At 43.4% G+C, this 14,950-nt stretch overlaps 1 protein-coding gene and 1 long non-coding RNA gene across 8 annotated transcripts in view; one reads left to right on the top strand and one right to left on the bottom strand.

Annotated features, from left to right (window-relative positions):
- ANKRD17 (ankyrin repeat domain 17) overlaps nt 1-14,950 on the top strand; it is a 135,603-nt gene that overhangs the window by 1,721 nt on the left and 118,932 nt on the right. The gene's annotated exons all lie outside the window — the stretch shown is intronic.
- LOC112546179 (uncharacterized) lies at nt 11,526-14,491 on the bottom strand. The gene is made up of 3 exons (XR_003089823.2): nt 14,391-14,491; nt 12,488-12,579; nt 11,526-11,764 (listed from the first exon to the last, which is right to left on the bottom strand). It is a non-coding gene; the product is annotated as an uncharacterized LOC112546179 (long non-coding RNA).

Here is a 14,950-nt window from a genome sequence, read left to right on the forward strand (position 1 = left end):
GGGGGGGTGGCTGCGGGACCGTGATCTGGGGGCCTCGGGGGTGGGGGGAGCTGGCAGGTACCTGTGTGTGTGGGAGAGAAGGGGGAGCACGGCTGTCACTTGCCCAGCGGGTGGAGCGGGCTCTACTGGCAGGTGCGGGGAGAGGGGTAGCTGCGAGCCCCCCCGAGTCTGAGGGGTCTCGGCTGGCAGGGGCCCAGGAGGGGATCACTGCGGAGCCGCGGGGCTCAGCCAACACGTGCTGGAGGTGTGGCTGCGGGCCGGTGTGTGTTCTCGGTCTCCCGGTGGCGGGCTGCCTTTCCCTGTCTCCTGTTGTGCGGCCGGCGGGACCTCGCCACAGCGGGTCGGCGGGAGGGACCGGGATCCCCACTGCCGGTCAGGCGGGACTTGGAGGCCTTTGGGGTGGCCCAACTGATCTGGTTGCATAAGCTGTCCACTGGCGGGGCTCCGCACAGCCGGGAGGAGGCAGCACCGCACCGCGCTGTGCACGGAGAAAGGGCCCCGGGGCGCAGAGAAAGAAGAGAAAGCTCGGGGGTCGGGTTGTGGCGGCTGGACGGCGCCACTATGGGGACCGGTCCCCCGCAAGAGAGGCCAAGGGGGTAATTGTAGCCTTCGGAGTTGAGGGGCTCTCCTTTCACTGGGGAGTATCTGTTAATTTGCCCTTTGAAAACGGCAGGGGGCGAAATGGCTCTTGCTGGCTTAAACCATATCCAGGTTCTTAAGCCTGCTTTGCCTTGTAACCTACATGCACACATTTGCAAGTATTACAGCTAACTGAGTGTTGCTGGGGGTGAGCCCAGTTGTGGGCAGTGAGACAAAATCTCTCTTTCTGAAATGTGTGTGGGGAGGGCCTTTCGAAAGGAAAGAACTTTAGGAACTTTGTATAAAGTGTGTAATATTAAGAGTCCATTTAAAATAGCTGTATAGATCATATCTGTATTTAAGGAGCCTTTTAGACTACTATCAGTTTTGCTTGAGACGCTGGTATTGTTTTGAATGAGATCCCAGACACAGGATCAAGTTAGTTAATTCAAATACTGTCCGTCTAAAATATAGATCTGATAACAAAATGGATAACATACATTCTGTGTGATTCATAATTTCTCACTGAGATTGTGATCAATAAGGCTGCCTTACTAGCCATGTGAAAAGTTAACTGGTAATGCCTGGGGGCTGGAGCATTTCCCCACCTGCCACGGGCAGGAGGCTACCGCAGAGAGGAGCTGCTCTGATGTCCAGAGCGGCTCCTGTCTGCAGGGAACCCTAGGTGCCCTGCAGGCAGGAACTCTTCTAACAGGATAGGAGCTGGCAGAGCCAGTGGCAGCCCTGTGTGAACCCTGCGGGCTGAGAGCTGGAGCATTCCTCAGCATGGACCCCACTTTAGTTGGTTACCCAGTTAAACTTTAGGTCACCTGAATGTTTAACTGGTTAACTGATTAACCAGGATTTTACGTCCCTAGTCTATACTTGAACATTTTACAGTCTCATAAGACATATTTGCACTGCAATTAAGCACCTGCCCAACTGAGTCACTTTGGGGACTCGGACTGCTGGGCTATTAAATGGCATGTAAACATCTGAACTTGGGGTGAAGTCCGGGCTTTAGGACTCTCCTCCCTTCCCCCATGGAGGTCTCAGCCTGTGTGCAGACATGTTTGCTACTATTCGCTGACATGGACCAGCCTTGGATGTTTAGTTGCTGTGTAGACATAACCAAAGACTTTGGGCTTGTCTGCACTGCATGGTCTATCAATGTGGAAAGTACGTCGATTTCAGCTGTGCTATTTGATTACATCGACGGGTGATTGTAGTGCAGAGACTAGGCCTTTATGTCCAGAAAGGACCATCCACAAACTCCTGTAATAGGCCATAACCACTTACTCAGTTACTGAAGTTCTTTAAGCTTGAATTTAAAGATTTCGTGCTACAAAGACTTCACCATTTATTCTAGTTGAAACCAGCAAGTAACCCAGAGTGGTCAACTCCTTCTCTCCCCTCCCCCTCCCCAGTCTCTGCCAGTCTGACCTGGGAGGAAAATTCCTTCCCCATCTAATCCAGTATTGTACCTCACCAAAAATACTAGAGTAGTTCAAGGAAAAGCTTTATCTGCACTATTTTTGATATTGTTCCGTGAGATGTTTCTGACCTCAGTTTGATCAATTTGTTTAGTCTGGTGAAAATTTTGCAACTTTTAAATGTTTCCTTTGTATAAATGCAGATGTGTTTGCTTTCTGGAATTTTGAAGTCTTTTGTGTCCTTTTATTATTTTTCTCCAGAATAGTCTGCAGAAGTAGAATTCATAAATGAATCACTGAGACACTTTTCAGGTTACACAGTCTGTCCAGGAAGAATCAGTACTAGCTGTTTACAAGTACTGCTTACTGTGCTGGGAGCTATCTGTGCATACCAGGATCAACTTTTTGTTCCTAGATACTTACTGCTGACAGCATAGGTGCTGTACTCTGAGCTTCACAAGCCTCACTCTTTCCAGTTATAGGCTAGCCATTTACATGAACCACTTTGTTACATTTGAGTGCCCAGTCGCTTATATTCTGTGCACCTGTGTTGTACACTGATCCAGGCAAATGGTGCGCTCTGGTTTACTGGTTTCACCTCATCTTAGTTCAGTGCTCTTTTTAGACATATCTCAATCGCTTGTGCTATAGTAAAACCAAATTAAGGTTTATTTAGTAGAGTTTGAGAGCATGATTCAAATAAAAGCAAGTATAAGGGAAGGGTAAGTTATTTTTCCGACTCAAAGTATTTCACGCAGTGGTGAAGTTTTTTGCATTCCTTGTCCAATTCAGAAAGCAGGGATTCACCTTTCATAAGATACCCCTGATGCAGATTCTTCTCTGCAATGGATAACCTCTTGGGCCATTTCTTTGTCTCTTGTACAGTTACAGGTTACTGTCTTTTAGCTCAGAGGGGCCCCTCTTCAGAGAGCTCTCCAGGGGTTGGTTTGTCTTTGTTCACTGTCTGGACCAGGTGGAAACTTACAAAGTGCTGTCTCTACAAATGTCCTTTGTTCTCAGCGTCAGTTGAATTTTCCCTGATACCCTGCCTCACCTTTTGACAAGTCTCAGTTTAATAGTTTTGCAATCTAATCATCATATTTACATATTTCTTAACATATTTCTTGCACAATCATATTTCTTTCAATAACCATGGCAATCAGTTTGCGTTTGGCAGAAGCCATCGTGACCCCTTTTGATGAAATATTGAGGACATGGTTGGACATGAATAATGTACCTGATTGTATAATTGTAACAGACATACCCATAGTATTAAACTCTTATCCTTGTTTGTAACCTGATTTACATGAGTGTTAGGCATGTTATTGGAAAGGACGCATAAGAGCTAGAGTGCTCAATTCTTACTTTTATATTCACAGGTATTGGTTTTCAGTTTTGTAACCTGTTAACTTTAGTATTTGCTTCTTTACTTTTAAAATAATTCACTTAAAATCTCAGCTTCTCTCTGTCATTTTTGGAAAAAAATCATTTCAAGTCATTTAAAAATGTAACTGTGTAACCGCTAAAAATCCTAGCGATTACACACTGTGGGCTCTTCAGTGTAAACTCTAAAGAAGCCTCACTGGGAGCTGGGCCAGCAAGAGATCTCCCCGGGAGCCAGCTTATAACCTGTGGCCAGGGAACGGGGCAGGTGGGCCTGCCATGACAGAGGTTGTTCTGGCCGGCTGGCCGAAGGAGCCCCTGCCTATGGTGGGCTCTGCAGAACTGGAGCATCCCCCAGCTGGGAGCCAATGGGGAGCTGCTCAAGCTCCTACTGATTAACTGGAAACAGTGCTTACTGGTTAACTATTTACAGTCCCTACTGTTGAAGGGTTCTGCTTGATAATGATCCAGAGCAGAGTGGATCGGACATCTGAATAAAATGCCACCAGCAGAAAGTTGAAGGCTTGGGTTCTGTAGTTTCAAAGTTTGTCTCTTTTAAGATTTTAAGATTATGGAAGGGACTTCAGATTCTTAACCCTTGGGTCGAGTGCTGTAGCTATTTTTAGAAATCTCACATGGGTATCTTCTTAGTGTTTTGTCAACATTTTCATCGCAGATTTCTTAACCAAGACTGCCAGAACCTCGAGTGTATGGCAAAATGTGTGTAAGATAGAACAGGAGACATAATTCTCCAAGGAATTCAGTTACAAATTTAATTAATGTATTTTATTAACGAGCATCATCACTATAGCCCTGAAAAGTCGCAGATATCTTCTTTATATCCTCAGGAATCCACGTCTCACTTTTATGGATGTGGATACAAATTTTGCATTTGCGCAGGTCTCTAATCTTCATCATATAACCATGTCTTTTGGGATGGTAGCTGAAGCATGAAGTGTCATATGAATGTTTAGCATTTCTGGCAAGTGAATATCTTTCAATGCTGTCTACAGAAGTGTCAGGCAAATGCCTGTTCTGGCTTTCAGGTAAATAAGTAGTAGGCAGTATTATCTCCTGTAAATGTAAATTAACTTGTTTGTCGCGATTTGCTGAACAAGAAGTAGGACTGAGGGGATTTATAGGCTCCAAAATTTACATGCTTTTTTTTTTTTGAGTGCAGTTCTGTAACAAAAAATACCCCCTACATTGTAAGTTACGCTTTCATGATAAAGCGATTGCACTACAGTATTTGCATGATGTGAATTAAAAAATACTATTGTTTTTCATTTTTACAGTGCAAATATTTGTAATAAAAATCATAAAAGTGAGCATTGTACACTTTATTCTGTACTGTAATGAAAAGGTAGAAAAACATCTAAAATGTAATGAATTTCAATTGGTATTGTTTTACACTGCAACCAGTTACAATTAATTTTTTTGAGTTAATCGTATGAGTTTTAACTGCCATTAATCAACAGCCTTAGTTTTTAAATTTAGAATTTTTCTGTTTTATTGAGTATAACCAGATTTAAAGACGAATATACTTTAGTGTTAAAAAAACATTGAGTCTATTTCCACAGTAACTGACAGACACTTATGCAGAGTCTTTCATCCAAACCTTCTGTATATATTATTTATGATAAAAATAATATATGGGGGGTTTGAGATATTACTGGTTCAGTTGGTATTTCCTAATTTATGTATAGGGAGCATTGTCTCTAACTGGTAGAATCTTTCAGAAATGAGGCATCTTTTAACGTTGAACTACTGTATTGATGTATCTCAGTAGGTGCTCTACTTTTTTTTTTAAATAAGCCTGAGTACTAAGAAGTGTAGTTGAACATAACCAACATCATGAGCAACCTATGGATCCACAGTGCTGTAACGAGAGAGTGTGAAGCAGTCCTGTGGAGACCTAAGTACCAGACTATACAGAAAGTAAAGTTGAGTGCCTTGTATACCTGTAGAAACTTTGAAAATATCTGGTGCTGCATTTATAGGTGCCGTACTTTCTTGTTCCTCATCCCATAGAAACACACAATTGGGCAATTGCATTTTGCATAGATGAAGTCTTGTATGTTCTTAAAGAGTAGCCCCAAGTACAACGAAATGCAGTACAGGTTGAACCTTCAAGATCTGGGACTCTCTGGTCTGGCAAAATTTGTGGTCCGGCAGGAGCGGGAGCTAGCTGGGAGAACACAGAGCTAGGGAGCCCTGACTGGGTCAGCAGTGGCTGGGCCAGATGGTGGCTGGGAAGCCCTGGCTGGGGAACCCCAGTGTCAGTGGGGCCAGGTGGGGAAAGGAGAACCCCCGCCCTGGCCAGAGAAACCCTGGCCAGGTGAGAACCAGGCAGCCCTGGGCCAGGGAACCCCCAGTGGTAGCAAGACTGGCACTGGCAGTGGGGCTGGTGGTGTACAGGTAGCCCGGGCTGGGGTAACCCGGGAAACCCCCAGCACCCTGGCCAGGGATCACCCCCCTTTCCCCGCCCTCCCCCCGTCCCTTGTCCGTGGGGCTGGGGAATTCAACAAGGACAAGTGCAGAGTCCTGCCCTTGGGACGGAAGAATCCCAAGCATAGTTACAAGCTGGGGACCAACCAGTTAAGTAGCACTTGTGCAGAAAAGAACCTAGGGGTTACAGTGGATGAGAAGCTGGATATGAGTCAACAGTGTGCTCTTATAGCCAAGAAGGCTAATGGCATATTAGGTTGCATTAAGAGAAGCATTGCCAGCAGATTCAGAGATGTCATTATTCCCCTTTATTCGGCTCTGGTGAGGCCACATCTGGAATATTGTGTCCCGTTCTGGGCCACCCACTACAAAAAGGATGTGGACACATTAGAGAGGGTCCAGCGGAGGGCAACCAAAATGAATAGGGGGCTGGAGCATATGACCTATGAGGAGCAGCTGAGGGAGTTGGGTCTGTTTAGTCTGCTGAAGCGAAGAGTGAGGGGGATTTGATAGCAGCCTTCAACTTCCTGAAGGGAGCTTCCAAATAGGATGGAGAGAGGCTGTTCTCAGTGGTGACAGATGGCAGAACAAGGAACAATGGTCTCAAGTTGCAGTGGGAGAGGTCCAGGTTGGATATTAGGAAAAACTATTTCATTAGGAGGGTGGTGAAGCACTGGAATGGGTTCCCTAGGGAAGTAGTGGAGTCTCCATCCCTAGAGGTGTTTGTCTCGGCTTGACAAAGCCCTGGCTGGATTGATTTAGTTGGGATTAGTCCTGCCTAGAGCAGGGGGCTGGACTTGATGACCTTCTGAGGTCTTTTCCAGTTCTATGATTCTATGAATTCCCAGTGGCAGTGGGGCCAGGTGGGGCTGGGCTGGGCAGCCATCTTCACAGCAGGAGGTGGACAGGAGCAAACATGCTTGTCAGCTTCCCTTATTCCTTGCAACTGCCCGGAGTACCAGCACAGAATGGGAGTGCCCTCAGGGTTCGATTTAGCGGGTATTTACTAGACTTGCTTAATTGAATGCCAGATTGTTCTCCGGCTTTTAAGTATAGATGAGGCCTAAGATAAAGACACCCTGAAATAGTGTCTGGAAGGAGGGTGGAGCAAGCAAAGAGAGACTGTCGAGAGATTGTCTCCCCATCCCCAAAAGTGGCAGTGAATAGAGAAATATAAGAAAAAAGCAGGAGATATAGTAAGTTACATCTGTGGAATCCCCGGTACTGAATATTTTTCAGAGACAGTTAGACATCATCTTGTCAGGGATAGTCCAGGTGTCAAGGGGGTGGGTGGGATGACCTTTTATAATCCTTTCCAACCCTATATTTCTGTGATTATTTCCCTTTCCTCAACTTTGTTCCTGTATTGTCTGGTTAGTGATTTGATCACAGTCTGTTAATATGTAAATCAAGAACAAATATTAGATATTAGGCCAGGGGTATGGAACCTTTGGTATATGACACATCAGGGTAAGCTGCTGATAGGCCATGAGACATTTTGTTTACATTAACCGTTGACAGGTATGACTCTTAGGGGTTGTGGTTCACTGCTCCTGGCCAATGCAAGCTGTGGGAAGCAGTGCCCAGTCCATCCCTACAACCCATGCCAATTTTTGCAGCTCCTATTGGCCAGGAATGGTGAACTGCAACTGCTGGGAGCTACAGGGAGGTTGTGCCTGTGGCCGATCAATATAAACAAAATGTTTTGCAGCCTGCCAGTGAATTACCCTGGTGGATCATGTATCAGAAGTGTATAACCCCTGTAATAGGCTCTTTAGTCTACCAGGAAGTTGAGGCTTGTTAAATTCATACTGGAAATTAAATGTATATTGTTCTAATTGTTGATTACCCTAATTGTTAACAAGTTATTAAAAGTTATTGTGTGTTCTTCATCACTGTGGTATTTTTTAATTTTTTTCCTAAAAGTCTCTTTAAAAACAGGAATTGTTTTGGGGAAGTTTTGTGGCCTGTGTTATGTAGAAGATCTAGGCTGGATGATCAGTGCTCCCTTAGAATCTATGAATTATAAACTCTCAGGACCGTCATTGTTCCTTCCTACGTATTTGTACTGTGAATGCCACTTGAGGGGTTTGAGTGTAGTTAGGCCCTTCAGATCTTCTCATAATACATCTTCAATATAAAGAAGCAAAACACCAAACCAATTTTTTCCCCCTATTGTCAATCGCCTTCACAAAAATGCAATTTTTGAACAAGTGGTTGCCATTGTCTTTCGGGTGGTAAATTAGTGAGAAATACTGTTACAATGAGACAAAACCATTTGGATTACTGTAAATACTGTTAAGATCTCAGTGTAGAATAGGTACTGTAGATGAATTTTGGAATGAGTTAAATTGATTTTTTTCCTTAATTTCTCCATCTCAAATGCTCTTAATTTGATGGGTGCAAAATGTAGGGAAGAGGGTACTGGGTGATATCTTTGAAGCATTCAGTAATCGCCAAAAAGCGTGTTGCTGGGGCTGCAGGGATATGGCAAATACTGTGTCTTCTCCATCCACCAGTTGAGAAGTAAATATCTGAACTTTTTTCAGCACACATAATGAAAACTCTAAACACACTAAACTTAGAATCATAGAATCACAGAATCATAGGACTGGAAGGGACCTCGAGAGGTCATCGAGTCCAGCCCCCCGCCCTCAAGGCAGGACCAAGCTCCACCTACACCATCCCTGACAGATGTCTATCTAACCTGTTCTTAAATATCTCCAGAGAGGGAGATTCCACCACCTCCCTTGGCAATTTATTCCAATATTTGACCACCCTGACAGTTAGGAATTTTTTCCTAATATCCAATCTAAACCTCCCCTGCTGCACTTTAAGCCCATTACTCCTTGTCCTGTCCTCAGAAACCAAGAGGAACAAATTTTCTCCTTCCTCCTTGTGACACCCTTTTAGATATTTGAAAACCGCTATCATGTCCCCCCTTAATCTTCTTTTTTAATCTTCTACACAAATTGCGTATTTTATCTCAAATCTATTTTGTAATAGCTTATTTTGAACTTTGGTGCCAAATTTCGAAATAATGTGCTATTTCGAGCCTTCCCTTGTTCCTCATGCAATGAGGTTTACCAAGATGATGAAATAGCACACCCGTTATTTCAAAAAATATTTCGAAATAACGGGCGGCTTTTTGTTAGACCTCCAGTATCCCGTAATAGCCGTGCAGTGTAGACTTATCCTGAGAGAGATGTTCTCTTGTATTATGGCCAGATTCTGTCTTTGGGTGTGCCTATGTAATTCCCATTTACTTAGTGGGATATCAGTGCATGTGTCTGATGACAAAATTTTATACCTTCCTTTTTTTGGTATTGTCATGAGCAGTAGCAGTACATTTTCTGACTAGAATAACTTAGCAGTTTTTCCTGTAACAGCTTTGTTTAATATAGGTCTGCTCTGTTTTCTCTAGTCTCACAATCTGTGTAAAGGGGTAGTATATACTGATTTTGTTAAAGGAATATCTTTTACTAAATATGTAGCTAGTAAATTGGAATTGCATTGCAGTTGCTCTTCAATCAGCAGATACTTTTTAAAAAAAAATCTTGAGTATCCAGGTAGCAATGCTGCAGATACTGAGAATTGTCTTTATACCTGAAAAAAATACATTGTAAATAGAAATATACTTTATTTGGTAGGGGATGACACTAAATTTTAAGAAAAAAATAGATGTTTTCAAATTAAGTATGTACATATTTGTATATAATGTCTGTTTAACTTTATTCAAACTACCAAAAAGCAAATTAAGCAATCAAAGCTTTAGTTGCCTAACAGAAAGATTTCAGTATTTATTTCTGGCATTCAGTTCAGGGAGTATTTCAGTGTTCTGAATCAGATTGTGAACTTAGTTACAAACATTTGGTAACTATTACATGGGTTTTTTCTCCTCCCATCTTAAAAATATTGCCCACACATTCTTAAAATTGGTATCTGGTGGATGGAGTTTGACAGTCAGTGCTTTTTCTGTGTCACATGCCATATGGCTGTTTAAAAATCTATCTTTCAAACTTCATAGAAGCATGTCTGTCAGCAAAAACATAGATATAGATATTTGTGCGTGATGAGCAAGTAGTAGAATAGATTATTTTAAAAGATGAAATTCAGAGTTCTACATTTGCAGTTGTACTCTTCTGTTGAATTAAGAATGTCCTTATTCATTCCCAGTTTATTCATTAAATGAATTCACAATCCAGGAGTGTTTTGAGTAGTGAATCTATAAAATATCAGTGTTTCGGTTTTATAAAAAAGTGCATGTATGTTTCTGATGTCTTAGACATTTCACCTTGGATAAACCATGTAATAAAACTAAATCCAAGAAACAGCAAACCTGTAATTATCTGTTCTGTACATGACTTAGTGCATAAAGAGCAAAAGGACTTTAATGCTTTTGATATTATTACATGTACTACAATGAAATAAACTTGAATGGAGTAGAGATATTTAAATAATTTTACATTTAATATTAGAGGTTGTCTTTTTTTTTCAAATTCCTAAAACACATTTGAACCTTTACTTTGGATTAAATAAGACTTCTGTTGAAGCACTTCTCTGAATATCTAGTCATACTTCATGAAAGTTTAACTTGTTAGGCCAAGTTTTCCCTCCCCAAGGAATCTCATTATACTAAAATGTGGACTTTCCGTGTTTTAACTAAGTCAGTTTGTGTCTGAATTCTAAGATGGATCCAGAGATGATCAAGGATTATATTTGGGAATGCTAATGATACAGAGTGCTTTAGTGCATGCCTACAAAAATGGTATTTAAATAGCCTTGTGAATGTTCCTTGTGTGTGTTGACTTGGCCTTGGTGAAAACTTAAGATTGCAACACTGTACAAATTAGTCTCTCTTAGGTGTAACGATAAAGAATATGCCAATAAATTACCATATGGAGAGCTCAGTGTTTTCATCCACTAGTTGAGGTAAACCCTGATTCTACATATGTAGAATGCTGGGTCTTGGCTGCTGACCCACAGAAAAATCAGTTGGGGGCTGTACACAACTGAGAAGCAAAAAACCCGCAAACAGACCACCACTGATGTGGCCCCTGACTGAGAAGAAGAAAGATACTCTCCACATTCCCCTCACGCACTGGATCTGGGTGCAGTGGGAGCAAGTTAGTAGATTGTGTGCTTCAGCTGCATGGGGGGCAGCGGAGGGGCTGGAGTGCTAGCACGGGTTCCTCAGTATTGGGGGAGAAGGGAGCCTCAGGGGCCAGATCCAGGCAAACCAGGTGCCTCATCCAGCCCCAAGGCCTTAGGTTCCCAGCCCCGATCTAGGTGAAACCAGAGTTAAGGTTTTTGTTTTTTAGTTTGACTATATAAGGAATCTGCGTGAACTGAAGTGTTCTCCTATACAAAACTCATTGGGAATTGGTGCCTGGAGTTCTGATCCTGCATATACTTAGGCACTGCAATCCATTGACCTCAATGGGACGATTCATATTCTTAAAGCTAGACATGTATGTAAGTGTATTCAGTATTGGAAGATGATGTTTAGTGGAGTTAAAATTAGGAGGGACATAAAAGCACCAGTTCTTGGTCTGAGTGTCTTCACTTCCGGGTTTTAGTCTTCATGTATGGATAAAATAAGTACCTAAAACAGAGAGAGAGAGAAATGAAAGAAGAACCTGACGAGTATTAATAAATTTTGAGCAAAAAGCAAGAACAACCCACAGTAACAGTAGTTTACTCCTAATATTTATAACTTGTTAGTGGTGTCCTTGTGGGTGCTCCACTCAGGTCTTGGTGCATCCTCGCACCAGGGATCGGAGAGTTTTGCAGAGCAGTATCCCTTGCACTGCACCAAGCATTTCGTGCCTTGCCGTTTGTGGAGTGCACGTGGAGTGCGAGTTCAGTCAGTTCCTTTTAAACCGTCTTCAGCTGAAGACGGAGTTCAAAGCAGCACTCTTCTTCCTCACAGGGAAACGAGACATTTATAATTAGTTTAGGCTTTACCTCAAATTCGTTAATTATAGCTAGTTTCAACGTTGATTGTTTAAAAAAAAAAAAAAAAAAAAGCAGCCACCACGGCGACTTCCCTTTAGCATGCGGGGTTCCCCTGGCTTTAAAAGATGCAACTTATGCAGAGACTCAATGCCTACCTCTGACAGCCATGCCTTCTGTGTCAAATGCCTGAGGGAGTCCCATGCAGCACATAAGTGCCCTGGCTGTCGGAATGTGATGCTAGGGCCAGAAAAGACTGTGAAATGCGGCTTAAAGCCATGCTCTGGGAAAAGTCTCTTCAACTTTCAAGGGACAAATCAGAGGAATTGAGGGGACAACAAAAGCCCTCTGGCAGGACAGCTTCATCACCCCGCAAAGGCTCTCAAGCAACAAGGACTTCCCCGGCATGCTTGTTATCAGTGCTGCCTAGAGCCTCTCTTTCCTCGGTGCTGCCAATCTTTGGCACCGCGGAGAAACCCCCCACATCAGTTCCAGCTTCATTAGGTTCCTTGGGACACATGGCAGGGGTACCAACTACGTTCTTCCCACGCTTACCACTCAAGACACACAGCCTCTACATCTCAACAGCACACTTTCAAGCGCTCACCCACAATCTCTGCATGCTCCTCGCTTGCTCACCTACCCTCAGTAATCTCTCAAGCGGGGTTCTAATGAGCATGACAACTCACCTCACTCAGATTCGGAGAGCTCCTCACACGAACCTAGATCCAGACAGGACAAAGCAGTATTTCAGATCTCGCCTTCTCCACCAGCAGATGATCTGAAACAATTTCAGAAATTGTTTAAATGGGTAGCCCAATCCCAAAACATCACATTACAAGAGGTTCAAGATAAACAATACAAATTACTCATCATATTACAACCAACAGCATCCTTGAAGATAGCTTTACCTGTCAATGAAGCTATCCTTGAACTTTTAGATACCCTGTGGAAAAATCCAGCCTCTGTTCCGCCCACAAACCGTAGAGCAGACAGAAAATATTTTTTCCCTGCAAAAGACACACACTTTCTCTTTGCACAACCCAACTGAACTCACTGGTAGTGAACTCGGTTAATCGCAAGGCTAAGAACCCACAATTTAAGTCTATGCTCCGTGACAAAGAACACAAATGGCTAGACACCTTTGGCCGCAAAGTGTACACTTCTGCCACACTCCAGTTCAGTATATCAAATTATACAGCCCTTCTGGCCAATTATGATCATGCCAACGATGCCAAATTATAATACCTGCTTTAGGATCTCCTTGACAATAAATGACCTCCCCATCAATCCATTATTAAGGAGGTTTGTCAATAGCGAAAACTGCTCTCCAGGTCACTATGGATGTCGCAAACTCTGCTGCTAGAGCCACAGCCATTGTAATGTGTACAGCCTTGTGGCTACAGTCATCAGGGGTCCCAAGAGAATTGTAGTCAAATGTGGAGAATCTCCCCTTTGATAGAAAACAGCTATTCGCTAACAACACAGATGAGATCCTACACTCAATAAAGGACTCTCGAATGACACGCTGCACTCTGGGAATGTACACCTCACCTGATAAATGCAAATATACCCCCTACCAAAGGCCTAGGGACTATAATTACAATTACTATAGACAACAGCAGAGGCCATATGACAACAGGCCCACACAATGTCCTAACAGGAGGAGGATGCAGCAAAACCACTCCTCCACAGCTTAATCCACTTCTCACCAAACGGCAAACTTGAAGTGTTAGTCGAGGGTCTGAGCGACCACCCTGCAATTCTAGTGCATTCCAAGGTCACCTTCCATCACTGCCTGAGACCTTTCTACCAACAACGGACCTAAATTACCACAGACAAATGGGTCCTGGGAATTATCAAATCGGGTTATGCAATTCCCTACTCCAATTATTTCCTCATAGCCAAAAAAAATACAGGGGGATGGAGACTGATCCTCAATCTCAGGAAACTCAACGAGTTCATTCGCAGCACAAGATTCAGGATGGTGACCCTGGCAGCCATCATACCTGCACTGGATGAAGGGGACTGGTTCTTAGCCCTCGACCTCCAAGATGCATATTTTCATGTAACTATCCACTGATCCCACAGAAGATTTCTCAGATTTTTCATGGTCCAAGCCCAGTATCAGTAGAGAGTCCTCCCCTTTAGCCTCTCTACGGCCCCTTGAGTATTTTCAAAGACGCTAGCCGTCGTCATGGCTTTCCTCAGAAGGCAAAATATCATTATCTTCTCTTACTTCGACGATTGTCTAATCAGGGCCCTACCTATCAACTAACTACTATCATGACAGCTGTTACCAGGGAATGTTATTCCCGACTTGGCCTGCTTATCAATATACAAAAATCCACCAGATATCTTTTGCATAGGCTATAATTTATTGGGGGCATTTCTAGACTTGGTCACAGCAAGAGCCTACCTCCTGCCACAAAGATTCGAGGCAATCTGTGGCTTCGTTCAACAGGTCAGGCAGACTCCCTTCTCCACAGTCCAGTTATTGGGACATATGACTGCCAAAACTTTTGTAGTTCTATTTGCAAAGCTACACACAAGGTGCCTTCAACATTGGCCCACAATCAACTATATACTAACCCAACACAGCCTCATGAAGCATCTCACACTTCCTCTATCGGTACTACAGTCTCTCGAATGGTGGACATCTCCAGCCAACCTGCTCACAGGCATACCCTTTCACCGGCCAGACCCCTTAGTTACCATAATGACAGATGCATCACTTATGGGCTGGGGGGCCCATTGTGGCACAACATCAATACTGGGTACATGGGCCCAGCACGAGAGACACTTCCACATCAACATCCTGGAGCTCAGGGCCATTCACAGGGCTTGTGCTCATTTCCTTCCTCGATAAAGGGCAGAAATATCCGTGTCCTCGCAGACAACACACCTTCTATGTTCTATGTCGATCAGCAGGGGGGTGACTGATCAAGCTGTCTGAGTGCCAAAGCAGTCATATTTTGGAACTGGTGAATCAGGAACCAGATAACCCCAACAGCCATGTATATACTGGAACAACAGAACGTGAGAGCTAACAAACTAAGCAGACATTTCTCAGATCAGCACAAGTGAGAGATCAATGCCAATATCCTCTTCTCAGTCTTCCACAAATGGGGCTTTCCAACTATTGACCTCTT

This window comes from Pelodiscus sinensis, chromosome 5 (genome assembly GCF_049634645.1).
Source record: "Pelodiscus sinensis isolate JC-2024 chromosome 5, ASM4963464v1, whole genome shotgun sequence".
NCBI classification, from domain to species: domain Eukaryota; kingdom Metazoa; phylum Chordata; order Testudines; family Trionychidae; genus Pelodiscus; species Pelodiscus sinensis.